This window comes from Panicum virgatum, chromosome 4N (genome assembly GCF_016808335.1).
Source record: "Panicum virgatum strain AP13 chromosome 4N, P.virgatum_v5, whole genome shotgun sequence".
Classification (NCBI taxonomy): Eukaryota; Viridiplantae; Streptophyta; class Magnoliopsida; order Poales; family Poaceae; genus Panicum; species Panicum virgatum.
The window spans coordinates 3787333-3800470 of record NC_053148.1 but is presented as its reverse complement, the minus strand read 5'-3'; the positions used below and the strand labels follow the sequence as shown (position 1 = coordinate 3800470).

Sequence of the window (13138 nt, the reverse complement as noted above, 5' to 3'; positions counted from 1 at the left end):
TGCCCCAGCAGGGAAACGACGGCCCAAGGGCGCTGCCACCATGTCCACCGAAGACGCGTCAGTGAAGGCTTTCGCCCGATTCAGCACCATGCCTACCGCACACACATGGCCATGGCAGTAGCCTGCTCCCCGTCGCTTCTGCACCGCCTCTACCGAAAGAAGCCCGGCGCTGCTCGAAAGCACCACCTCGGCACCACCAACAAGCGCCAGCCAGCCCCACCACCATGGTGGAGCCGGACCAGTATCGTCGACGAGGAAAGGGGAGAGGGAGCACCATCCTCTCATGTCAGCATCCGTCGCCCGTGCACTGCTCACCCCCGGCCCCGCCATCTCCTGGCCATCATGGCCGAGAAAGACAGAAAAACCGGCGGTCTGGCCACAGCCGCCATCCCGTGCCCTGCACCGGCCGCCGACCCGCGGCAGCCCCAGACGCTGCCGGTGCCGCCCGTGCTTGCCGAAGCCGCCGCCGTAGCCGCAACTCTGTACCGACCGCCCCCCACACCAACACGCGCCCTCGCCGCGCGGCCGCAGGAGCAACGCCGTTGCGCGCCAGCAGCAGCGCCGCCGGAGCCGGGGGCCGCCGCCGCCGCCGGACGCAGACGCCCAGGCGCGGTTTCTGCCCTAGCTGGGCAGCGACGCGTGCCGGCCACCGCTGGGCCAAGCCGGGCTTGTGCCGCCATTCCGAGCTTCACCGATTCCGCCGCGCCCGGACATGTTGAGGCCCCGGGGTTCCAGATCCGGTGGCTGAGGGAGCGGATTCGGCCACCCCATGGGAGGATCTGCCCACGGACGACCAGAGCCGATCGCTGCCGCCACGGATGAGGCCGGCCACCAAGAAGAGCGCGAGGGGAGGAACGAATGGGAGGAGCGGCGCGCGCAGCAGCTCCGCCATGCCCGCCTCGCGGGACGTGTAGGTGACCACGTTCAGCGCGCGGGAGAACGATGTACCGGTCCAGCGCGCCGTCCGACGGCTCGACCTGCTTCCGCCCGTCCACGATCCACGCCATCCGGTAGCTGGGGTCGGCGTCGCCGACGGCGCGCGCGAGGAGCTTCCACACGTGCGCGCACAACGCCATGAACCGCGAGGTGCGGCACCCGCCGCCCGGCGGGGACGCCACGGCCTGGAGCGCCGCGAGGTCGGCCGCCTCGATGCGGTACAGCCGCCGCCGGATGGCCGCCGTCAGGAGGGGGTTGATCATGGTCTCTGGGGTGAACCGCGCGAACTCGGCGTCCAGCGATGCGCTGTACGACGGCGGCGACCGCGGCTTGAAGAGGGAACGGTCGAACAGGGGCGCGCGGGAGAGGCGGTCGTCGCGGACCATCTCGGCGAGCACGCTCAGCAGCACGGTGAACGCCCTGCCATCGGCGAGGAGGTGGGTCGTGCCAATCGTCAGCGCGAACCCCCCGTAGGTGAACCGGACCAGCTGCAGCGACATGGCGAGGATCGCGTCGATGGGTATCTGGATCAGCCCCAGCGACCGGTCGACCTCTGAGAAATCAACGGCCGCGAGCGGCACCGCGGCGTCGGCGACGACGAGCTCGGCGCCGGCGTTATTGCACTGGTCCTCGGGGACCTTGGTCTCCGGGTCCCGCACGATGCGCCCGGCGAAGGGGAAGAAGTGCGAGAGGTATGCCGGGAAGGCGCCGCGCACGGCGGCGAGCACCACGTCGAGGCCGGGGCGGGGGCGGGGTAGACGAAGACGAGGAAGATGGGGAAGTGGCCCAGGACTAAGTATATACCATTAGTCGGGTAAGCCTTGCTGAGTATTAGAGTACTCAGGGTTGTGGTTGTAACCTTTTAAGCAGGCTGTGTTTCGGAGGACTTCGAGAAAATCTGTGCATCTTGGATTGGTCAACCTCTTCCTCCGCGCTAGACCGTCGAGTGGGTCCCGTCTTCTCTGTGAAGCACTGGCAGGTTGCCTTCACATCTGTGGGCTAGATGTGAAGCTCACCTTTTATCGACATCGATAGGCACCATGCTGTGTTTTAAACTCTGTTTTACCTTTCGCTGTGTTTGAACTCTATGGTTTGAATTGTGTAAGGATCACCGGGGTGTCCGACCCTAGAGGGGAAGGGGGTGAATAGGGTCGCTAATCGCTTTCTATCCTAGGGCTCAATCTATTTGCATGAGATAAACCTAACACGTCCTACACATGCTAGTTATGACTAAGGTTTATCTATGCTACTCTCTACTTACCCCTAAAAGACTTGCAAACTATAGCCAATCCTAATCAAACTAACTAGGAAAGTAAAGGCACGCAAGATAGAATAAATGCGGAAACGTAATACGGTAAGTAAAGAGGTAAGTGAGAGAATATGTAAACTCCCGTGAAGACACCAAGACACACGATTTAACGTGGTTCGGTTAGGACACCAAGTCCCTCCCTACGTCCACGGCCACTTGTCCAACACGAACAAGTGTGATGCCGAGTCTCTCCGCTTGATCACCGTCTTGCATTCGCCACCAAGGCTCCCGGCAAGCAAAGGCTAAGTGACCACAAGTCACCAAGACAAGGCCACCGCCACCGTCTCTCTCGAAGCATCACCCACGGCACCGTCTTCACTATCAGAGCTTCTCACCAATAGGGGTTGTAAGGATCGATGGACCAAGAGGGGGGGGGTGAATTGGGCCTTTTTCAAATTTCTAAAACAATTAAAACAATCTTAACCTATGCAATGCTAGAAAGGCTCAATTCACCAACCGGCTAACTAAGCAAACTACACAAGCTGACAAAGATAAGAAACTAAGCAAGGTAGAGCTAAGTTATGATCTCTAAGGTCAAGCACATGAAAGATTGCAAGAAAGTAAGTGCTTGAAATGAAATAGGGGGCAAGAGACAACCGGATTTTTTCCGTGGTGTAAATGTGTTGGCACACACCCTTAATCCACGTTGTGACACTCACTAAGAGTCTTGTCACCTCCCATGTCACCGAGACTTGGGCGCTCACTAAGAGTCTCCGTTCACCATCCCGGCGTGGTGGAGCTCAAGCCACGTACAAACTTCTTCGGGCTCCCACAATCCTTGGCAAGCTTCGGAAGAAACACCTTCAATCACCAAGATTGCCTAGGTGCTGCCAATCACCAAGAGTAACAAGCTAGGGCCTTCACTTGAGTAAGAACCGATCACCAAAAACGGATGCACACAAGCTTCTCTCTACTCAAGTCCTTAGTCTTGCTTCTTGATTGATTGAATGAACAAGTATGTGAAAGATGAAGCTCAAGGTGGCTCTCAACAATGTATGAGTGTATGAATGTGTCCTGGTGTTAAGAGTGTGCAAAATGACCCATTGGAGGGGTATATATAGGCAGCTCACATGAATAGAGCCGTTGGAGAAAAGCTGCCAGAAAACTGCGTAGCGCCGGTTAATCCGACGATCATCCAATAGCCAGCGTCGGTTTAACCGATGAATGTAAACTGCCCCTTCTGACAACTAGCCGTTACAACTTGGGCAGATTAACCGACGTATCATCCGTTTGACCGGTGAGTGTAGTTGTCCACTGATCAACTGAAAAACCAAGTCTCTGGACAACTGCACCGACGTTAACTCAAAACCATCGTCTTTTTAACCGGTGAGTACAACTTCAGAAATCTCTGGAAAAACCATCTCATTGGTCAATTGCACCGACGTCTCAATTCAAACAGCGTCGGTTTAACCGGTGTATAGAACCTTGAAACACCCTGGAAAAACCAACTCTGGACTAATGCACTGACGTTAAATTCAAACACGTCGGTTTAACCGGTGTATTGACTTGTCCAGACTCTGCTGACTTCGTTTAACCGACGTATAAAAAAGTGAAAGCGTCGGTTAAACCGGTGTTAATGACTTTTTCTGATTTTGCCTTTTCTGATTTGAGTCTTGAATGAAATCCAAATATTCTTGAGATATAAGTTGAGAACCACTTATTTTAACTTCCAGGAACCTGAGTGACCATAGTGTGCATCCATTTTTGATTGATCATGTCCATGCTCAAGTTACTTGGCCTTAACCCCTCTTAATAGTGCGATCACTACAAAACTATAAAATCTATGCTAACCTAAGTGTCCTTCTCATCCTTATGACACTTAGGACTAGAAAGATCCTTAGTCTTGACATATAATTGAGTTGAATACCGAGATCGCCTTTTTGGATAACGAAATTGAGGGGCCTCTTTTGACATATGACCAAATGAGCGATAATGATCCATTAAGCTGCACAAACTCATTAAGCACATTAATGGTTGTCATTAATCACCGAAATATACCTTGAGGGCCTAGATGCTTACAGGGGTCTCCTTCCCGCACAAAGTGTCGTTGCCTCTCCACACCAAGTCGGAGGGTCACATGACGAGTACAATGATTGCTTGCCGCAGCAAGGCTTCTCTCAAGGGAGCTCTCACAAGAACTAATCCCTATTACAAGTACTAAGCACTCTCACAAGTGTGCTTAAGCCTATATGATGTACAATGATGCTCTATGGTGGTTGGAGGTGTTCTTCAAGTGTAGTTGGCTTCAGCAACTCCAGCACACCCAAATGAGGCGTGGGATGGCATATATATAGCCCAACCCTTCAAACTAGCCGTTGGGAAAAAGGCTGACGAAATCCCTTAACGCCGGTTGATCCGACGCTCAGTTTTTGTTATCACCGGTTTAACCGGTGAGTGTATTTTCCCAGCAACTAGCTGTTACTGCTCCAACGGCTACTTTATCAATTGCACCGACGCTCTTGAAATCATCGTCGGTTTAACCGGTGAGTGCAAGCTCAGAAACCCTCCGAAAAATGGAGTCTCTGGACAACTGCACCAACGCTCACATTGCCTTGATCGTCGGTTTAACCGGTGCCTGTAAAACTCCTGCTGTTTCTTTGGCCTCCAAGTCCATTACACCGGTGAGTGTAAAACCCCTAACGCCGGTTAATCTGGTGCCAAACCCTAGCTCGCAGCTTCTGTGTTCATTGCACCGATGAGTGCAATTTGCTCATCATCGGTTTAACCGGTGATAGCAAATTGTCTGCGTCTTGATTTTTTCGACTTGGATTTCTTCACGGTCTCTTCAATTCTTGTCCCTTGGACGGCCCTTCAGGCCTAGCTACGCCTATTTTGTCTTTGTCATCACTTGAACCTAAAAGTCTGAGAATGGTCATCTTAACAATCATATTAGTCCAAGTGTTATGTGTGTCATCAATCGCCAAAACATTATATTGAAATATGGCATGAGAGGCCATTTTCGCTACAAATTGTAAACCCTTGTTGTAAATTAACTTGGTGACTTCTGTTATAAACTCGTGTTGTAAATTAATTTGAAAATTTGTGTTGCTTGTAATCATCTGCGCTCTTCTTTGTGCGAGATTTCCAGTGTAGCCGATTCTGGTTACAGCAGGCTGTCCAGGTGTGCCTTTTGAGTGCAGTAAGCTATGGATTAAGTCTTAAATGATAATTATTGCACTTTAATCGGTTTTATTTGAACGGTTCTGCGACATTGGTAAAGTTTAAGAGACGACGAGTCGCGCTAGTGACCTTTCGAGCGACGTCGGGCTGGCCCAGCAAACTAATCTGGTCATGGGCTACCGTGCACGTGGCCAACGCCCATACCTCCCACCTCCCTCACGTGCCTCCTCCCTTCCCTTGTATACCCTTTCTTTTTAATATTGCTTGTCAAAAAAATGTTTTATCTTCTTCATATTATCTCCGTTTCAAGAACTGATTACACCATTACATTCTACACGACGAGACGAACAAAACTAGACCCTACTAGTATATGTTTTAGGACCGAGATATAGCGTGACGGGTCACGCGGACGCTGAGCGCGCGACCCCCACAATTTTCTATTTTGCTTCCTGTTCTGCATACAGTTGGCCTGCGCAGGTCATTTTTTTTTGCATGAACCTTGTTTATAAAAAATATTTTTATCTCCTACGTACTATCTCCATTTTGAAAACCGATTGTACCGTTATATTCTACTCAACGAGACGAACAAAATTAGATCCCACTTATATATATTTTGAAGATATTTTGCGCTGAAAATAAGTTGCTATTTGTTATACACATAAGTTGCCAGAAAAGCAGAAAGTTTCATATACATGAGTTGCTACACATATAAAAGTTACTAAAAAATATTTTAGTTGTTATAACAATAAAGTTGCCACAAAAAATATGATCTGTTTTAAACATAAGTTGTCACAAACAAAATCTATTATATACTGCCACAAAAAACAAGATGTCATATACATAAGTAGTAAAAAATGAGTAAGTTTTCATACACATACATTTATATACAAGTTGTCACATATGCAGGGGCGGAGCCAGCGGTGGGTCAGAGGGGGCCTGAGCCTCTCTCTCCCTCTCCCTCTCTCTGTTGTACTCCGTCCTCCTCCCTGACGTCTAAAGAGGGAAGGACGGCCCCTGCACGGGAAGATCGGACTCTAACCAAACAATCACACCCGGATCGTCCCCTGAGAGATGAGTTCAACCCACCTCAAGGGATCACACACGCACGCACACTCTCGCGGCTGGGAGAGACAGGCAGGAGCTCCGGGCAGCTCACGCAGGCGACTGCCTCAACCAGACGAGGATGGAAAGATCAACCAAACTACCCTTTGCAATAGACACACTCCCCTTTCATCCCCTTTCATCGATTCCAGAGACTTGGGACGCTCGTCCCTCTCTCGCCTGCTTGTATCCCCCTACTACAAGCAAATGCAAGATACACAAGAACTGGACATAGGGTATTACGCTCCCGAGAGGCCCGAACCTGTCGGTGTCCGGACCTCGCGGTCTAGCACGAACTAGTGAAATGCTGCGTGTCCCAGTCCCTAGATGGTTGATGCAAGAGGTGACACAATGGCACAAGATTTATCCTGGTTCCGACCACAGGGCCGTACATCCAGCAGAATGTGCGAGCACTGTATTATCTTGCACCGGGGTGCTTGTAGTAGGGGGTTACAAGCTTGGCGAGAGAGGGATGGAAGCTTCCATGTCTCTTCGTATGCTAGAGTTGATTGAGACGAGTGCCAATATCGGGGTGAGAACGAGCTCAAGTGAGCGGGTGCTCAGAGAGGGTGTTCGTCTGAGTTCTCGTGGTTCTGCCAGTGGTCGCCCCCCCTGGAAAGAAGCCTGCCTCCTCCTTTTATAGGCTCAAGGAGGGGCGGTTACATGCATGGGGTGACCACTGAGGTCATCGATCTCTTCCCGAATCGGGGGGAGCAGTTGGCGGTTGCTGTTGCTGTAGACTGTTGCCGGGCACTGTGAGGCATGGCGCCGGGCGTGGCCGTCATCCTTGGAGGCCTTTTAGCCATGCATGGAATGCGCCGGCATCCTGTGGCGCCAGTGGGCGGTGTGGCGACTTCTGTAGGGCGTTCTGTCCTCCGCGTCTGACCCGGCGAAGCGCCGAGGGGTGTTGCTGACGGTGGTCTTCCTTTGGTCAAGGGCTGTACACGTTCAAGGGTTGTTCCCATGCTTGCCGAGGGTCCTGTGGAGGAGGAAATACAGAGAGTTGGCAGCACAGTGGCGGGAGCAGTTGCCAGGCATATCCGCACAGCACATCGCAGGTCTGCACAGCGCTGGGGATGGCGGCGCAGTGACCGGAGTTGGCGGATAGGACTCCGGCCACATCCTCTATGCGGTATGGCTGCTGACGCCATATGACTCCCGCACTTCGTTGTGGAGTGGTTGGCAATAAATACTCCTGTCAGTTGAGCGGGTGGGTTGCAGGCCTCGTCTGTCGAGGGGGGCCTCGACCGAGGCGGAGTTTTCCCCTGAACCGAGGCCCTACCGAGGGCTCGGCAGAGGGGGCCTCGAGCGAGGCGGAGTTCGTTTGCCTTTCGAGGGTAAGCCCCCTACCATCGACCGAGGCGGAGATGTAGCGCGCTACCGGAGGCCTCGGCGGGGAGGTCTCGGGCGATGCGGAGATTGTCCTACGGGTTGCGAGGGGGCCTCGGAGGTGCCGTTCCTCGGTGTTGGGCCGTGGGCTGAGTGCGGATTGGGCCTCTATGGAATCTGGAGAGGATTTGGACGTCGAGTAGTCCTTCTTCCCCGAGTAGTCTTTCTTCCCCTTCGGATCGGAGGAAGACGGCTCGCCTTGGCTCACCATGGCTGTGGAAACCGACGAGGCGGTTGGCGCTGTTAGTGAGATTGCGTTTTGCGCTTTTGAGGGCGTTTTAGTCCCTAGGTTAGGGTGCCCCATATTGTGGTACCCGACAGAACCAGTATAAATCTTTGTATCTTCCTGCATTACCATCCGCCCCTAAACACGCATCCACGAGAATCACTAGGCGGAGGTAAAAAAACACCGACAAGATTCTAAGTTAAATTGGAAGCCTTTAGATACAGTAGCAATCAAGAATCATAAAACATATACAAAAGTCATAGAAACGGAGATTCTATGAGTTAAAATTGTAGATTCAAGTCCTCTTATTGTAAAGTTGTAAAATCAGATAAAAGAATTCAGATTTTCACAACCATGCTTTTGGCTAGAACTCAACCTTTTATTTTGCCTCAACATATCTCACCTTGAGCTAACTTGTCTTTTAAGACTGTTAGCTACTATTGTGCGTGTGTATCAATCTTTTAAGACAAGTTTCAAACTTAATTCTCGCAAAAAAAATTCAAACTTAATTGTTGAATTTAATATGTTTGTAAGAAATCTTACAAAATATTTTGTACTCTTTTTTCAAAAAAAATTTTACTTACTCCTTCAGTTTTCATAAATATATAAACAACCTAAATAATTCAAAACTGAACTGGCTAGCTTCTCCTAAGTTGAGAACCGATAGTAATATCGTATGTTCTTACTTTATTTGCAATATCAACAAATGGACATGTGTAAAATACAGGCTTGTTTAGATCCATAAAGTTAAAATGTAAAATTTTTATAAATCGTTTGCATGGTGTACTAAATATAGTCGAAAAATAAATCGCATTACACAAATGGACTGTAAATCGCGAGACGAATCTAATAAGCCTAATTAGGACGTGATTAGACACTAAATTGCTACAGTAATACTACATAAACCATGCTCTAATAATGGATTAATTAGGCTCATTAGATTCGTCTCGTAGTTTACAGACGAGATCTGTAATTAGTTTTATGATTAGTCTATATTTAATACTTCAAATGTTGAAGATTTCCTTCCAAAAATCTAAAATGCAAAGTGATTAAACAAGGCCACAATGGTCTGTACATTCTCCTTTTCGTGGCTAACTAGAAAGATGGTGCGCCATTGCCGCGCTTGAGGGTCCCATTCCTCGATCTTTATATTTGAAGTGATCTCTGGTGATCTGATTGTGGTAGCAGATGAACTAATTATGCAGCCGAACTGTAATTTACATTTTCCAAATTGAGTTAAAAGTTGTGTATAAAAAAAAAACTCATCTTTGCGGCTGAGACTTTTTTTTTATGATACAAACTAAATATCCACAGCAGCTATCGTCACTCAGAAGGATTGCTCCTGTTGCTATGGAATTTGCAAGGAATCTTTGCTCCAATGTTGATGCGATAAGTGAATGCGCTACAGTTCTGCGAGTAGGGTCCAATCCAGTCCTGCACCAGTGAGCCTGCAGTTGGAAGTGCTAATAATGATTAAAATATGGTGAGGTAATGAATATTTTTTTAATTAGCATCTAGATTATATGAATGTTGTAATTGTCAGGATAGTAGTACCAGAATGAAAGATAGTTGAAATGAACAGAATAAACACAATTATTTTCATTTTTTTCTTTATCAAGCGAAGAAGGTAATTTATTTATAGTGCAACCTGAGCATGCATTTGTTCAGCAATTTGGTTGGTGCACTGACGAAAAATCTTTATACTATATATGACGTTTATATGAGAAGCAAATTTCTAGTAGTAGTGGTAGCTATGCTAATACATTGCAACATTTGTTGAGAGCAAAGCATTAGATGTATTGTTTCCTTCATCTTTAAAAAATTGTTTTTCTTTATGCTTGCACACTGACGGACACTATATTACTCTTCTCTGTTCTTTCATCTCCCTCGTATCCCCCTTCTATTCTACCGAGAAAAGGAACTGCCCGTGCCCAAATTGGCCTCCACCAGCTGCAAATCTTGAAGTATGTCATCTATATGCCGCTATCTCTTCCATTTTCCTCTTCGATCTTGGGCTCTAATATGGTCTATTTTAACAGTCTAGCTAGAGTCCACGGCTACAATCCCTAGCCTAGGCTAGGCATGGCAGTTAAGGGCCCGTTTAGTTTCCAAATTTTTTTGTCCAGTACCTATTACATCGAATTTTTAGACACATGCATGAAGTATTAAATATAGTTAAAAAATAACTAATTACACAATCTGACTGATTCCCACAAGATGAATATAACGATGTTAATTAATCTATAATTAGACATTAATTATCAAATAACAATGAAACATGCTACATTATCCAAACTCAAACTTTTTCGCTAACTAAACACACCTAAGGTTGGTTGCCCATCTCATCTATTTGTGTCTGGGCTTGCGTCATGGAGGGGGAAAGGCACGCATTTGATGAGCAGAGGGTTCGTGGCTCCCGTGGTAACGGAGAGTGAGGGGCGGCGCCGGTCTGCTTGGATCTGGAGGTCAATAGCCGCACCACCCGCGTGTGGCATCAGTGGACGCCGCCGTCCGTGGTTATCTCGCCCGCGTGCTCTCGCAACTGACGCTGCAGCCGGCCTCGCCCCGCGCACGGCCGCAGCAGGTGTTGCTGGTTATGCATCACCGATAGGCGATACGGGTACGGCGATATGGGTACGGCGATATGTGAGTTTAAAAAACGACATAGTGGTAGTATAGATAGAGTATTGGAGTATCAAAGTATCGAAGTATCGGATACACAAGTATCGGATACGAGTACGGCTGGGTTAGTGAAGTATCGGTGATTCATAGGTTGCTGGTCCCGATGTCGACAACTATGGGAAGAAAGGTAGCGTAGAATATGGATCTTTGTAGTTACATAGATGGGGAAGATGGAGGTCTTTATCATACCTGCTTCGATTTCTCTTCTTCTTTGCTGGTGTCTTGCTTTACTGGACGATTGATTTTCTTCTTCGTCACCAGTGCTTTCATCTGGAAAATGGAGTGGTATTTGGATCTTGGCTGTCTGGCTTAAGATGTTGCCGCTGTGTATTGTTCGAGCGTGTTGGGTTCTCGGCTTCTTTACAACCCAAGCAAAATACATACACGAAGGTGGTACTAAGCGAAGTAGCAGAGTTTCGCCCTCATATATACACGTGTCCAGTACAGGTTGGTTAGGGGGGTATTTATACCCCTAACCTTTGTTACATAATGACTTAAGTACCCCTACCTGCCCAGAATATTCTACGAATATTTCGGGCCGTAGGTCATTTTACAGGTTGGAATGTACAAATTGTCTATTCTATCCGATTCGTGCCCGGGACAATATCCCGAAGGTCCTCTGTAATCTTCAGATCAGCGCTGGACCTTCGCCTGCCCTCTTGAATCTTCGATAGTCTTCAGGACCTTCGACCTTCGGGAGGGACCTTCGACCTTCGGCATCCCTTGGCTTCGTCTGGGACCTTCGGTCGCTTCAGCTAACCTTCGCCCGGAAGGGTAACCTCCGGGCCTTGGCGGCTTTCGCAACCTTCGGCTTCCGTCTTGTAACCCAGGGCAACCTCTGGTATACAAAATGATGATCCCCAACAGTAGCCCCTCACAGGCGAGGGCCGAACCCTCGAAGCATCTATCACCTGCAACAGAAAAACGTCTCCCTCTGTCGGAGGTTGGGACGAGCCTAAGGTAGTTTTTGTATACGTGTCATTTTTTGGTTGGGTGACGATTGGTATCTTTCTCGATTTTACCGTTGTCGTTATTGTTCACTTTCACCCCCCTATATAAGGTGGGGGGGGTGAGGCGCTGCTTTCACGCTTTCTGATTGCAGTGAAGCTCTGCTGGTTTTTTGAGCTTGTCACATGGAGTGTAGTGATTTGCCAGGAGCTTCGAGCCTTTTGCTTCAGTAGCTTGGCTTTGTGCTCTGCGAGCTGGGAGATCTTCGCATCGCCTGCACCGATTGTAAGTTTTTTTAACGAGTTATGCGGGTGCTGTGTGCTCCCGCAGGAATGGCCGGGGTTAAGATTACTGCTAAAGACATTACCGATGGTGCTGCTTCACCCGAAGAGGCGGAGCAACTTTCGGAGGGGGAAGAATCTTTGTCCAACCTGGATGCAGATCCATCTGAATTGATGAAGAAAGAGAAGCCTGCCCCGACCCTCAGGTTCGGACCTTCGGTCATGTCCGCGGCTCGGATTGAGTCGTATGTCGAGAGGGGGTATTTTCCAGCGGGTATCTGCCGCCCGCTCCAAGGGGAGGAAACACCCACCCTCGATGATGGGGAGTGTGTGGTGTTTCGCGACTTTTTTGTCGCTGGGCTTCGGTTCCCCCTTGACCCGGTGGTTCCAAAAATTCTTGCCAAGTTCAAAGTGAAGATTCACCAGTTGACACCGAATGCTTTTGTTATGCTTTCGAAGTTCTTCTAGGCTGTCAAGACCTTCGGGGGGCCTGTCTCGGTTGATGCCTTCTGTCGTTTGTACGAGCTTCACCCACAAGGCCGCAAGGTGCGGTTTGTGGACGAAGATGAGGTTTTTAGCGCTCAGAGCGGCTGCTGCACTTTCGTTCCCCGAAGGCCCAACAAGTCTCAAAAGATCGAGCGGGTGGAGCTCTCATATTGCCAGAAGAACCGATGGGACGATGACTAGACCGAATTTTGGTTTTATGCCAAAATTGGTTTTCCGAGTGCCGACGATCCGGCCGAGGTTTCTTATCCTCTGGCATCGAAGGTTCTTCCAGTCGAACACATTAGCCAGGCCGATTTTCGGAGGTCCGGGGCTGGCTACAAAGATTGTGTGGAAGCATTTGGGTTGGCGGCTGGGTTGATTGGAGGGAGGGACCTGATTGAAGAGTTTATTTGTGCAAATATCTGGCCCTTGTCTGCCGGTTGGGATCTGAATCCCCTTGCGAAGGTTAAGGTTCGCACTTTGAAGGAAAGTGTTCCTTTTTGAAGCTTGCGCTTGTTAAGCCGCCTGGCAAGAGTGACAAGGCCATCGTTGCTGAGGTCGAGGAAAGGGCGATGGAACTAGCGGGGCTTTATCTATCGAAGGAGCACGAATCTTTACTTGCCTGCTGCTCTAGTGGTTCTCGGGTGAACCGTTCTTTTG

The 13138-nt window shown here is 49.3% G+C and overlaps 1 pseudogene; it reads right to left on the bottom strand.

Moving 5' to 3' along the window:
* Window positions 1–688: 688 nt before the first annotated feature.
* On the bottom strand, window positions 689–1965 carry LOC120670470 (annotated as a pseudogene).
* Window positions 1966–13138: the final 11173 nt, after the last annotated feature.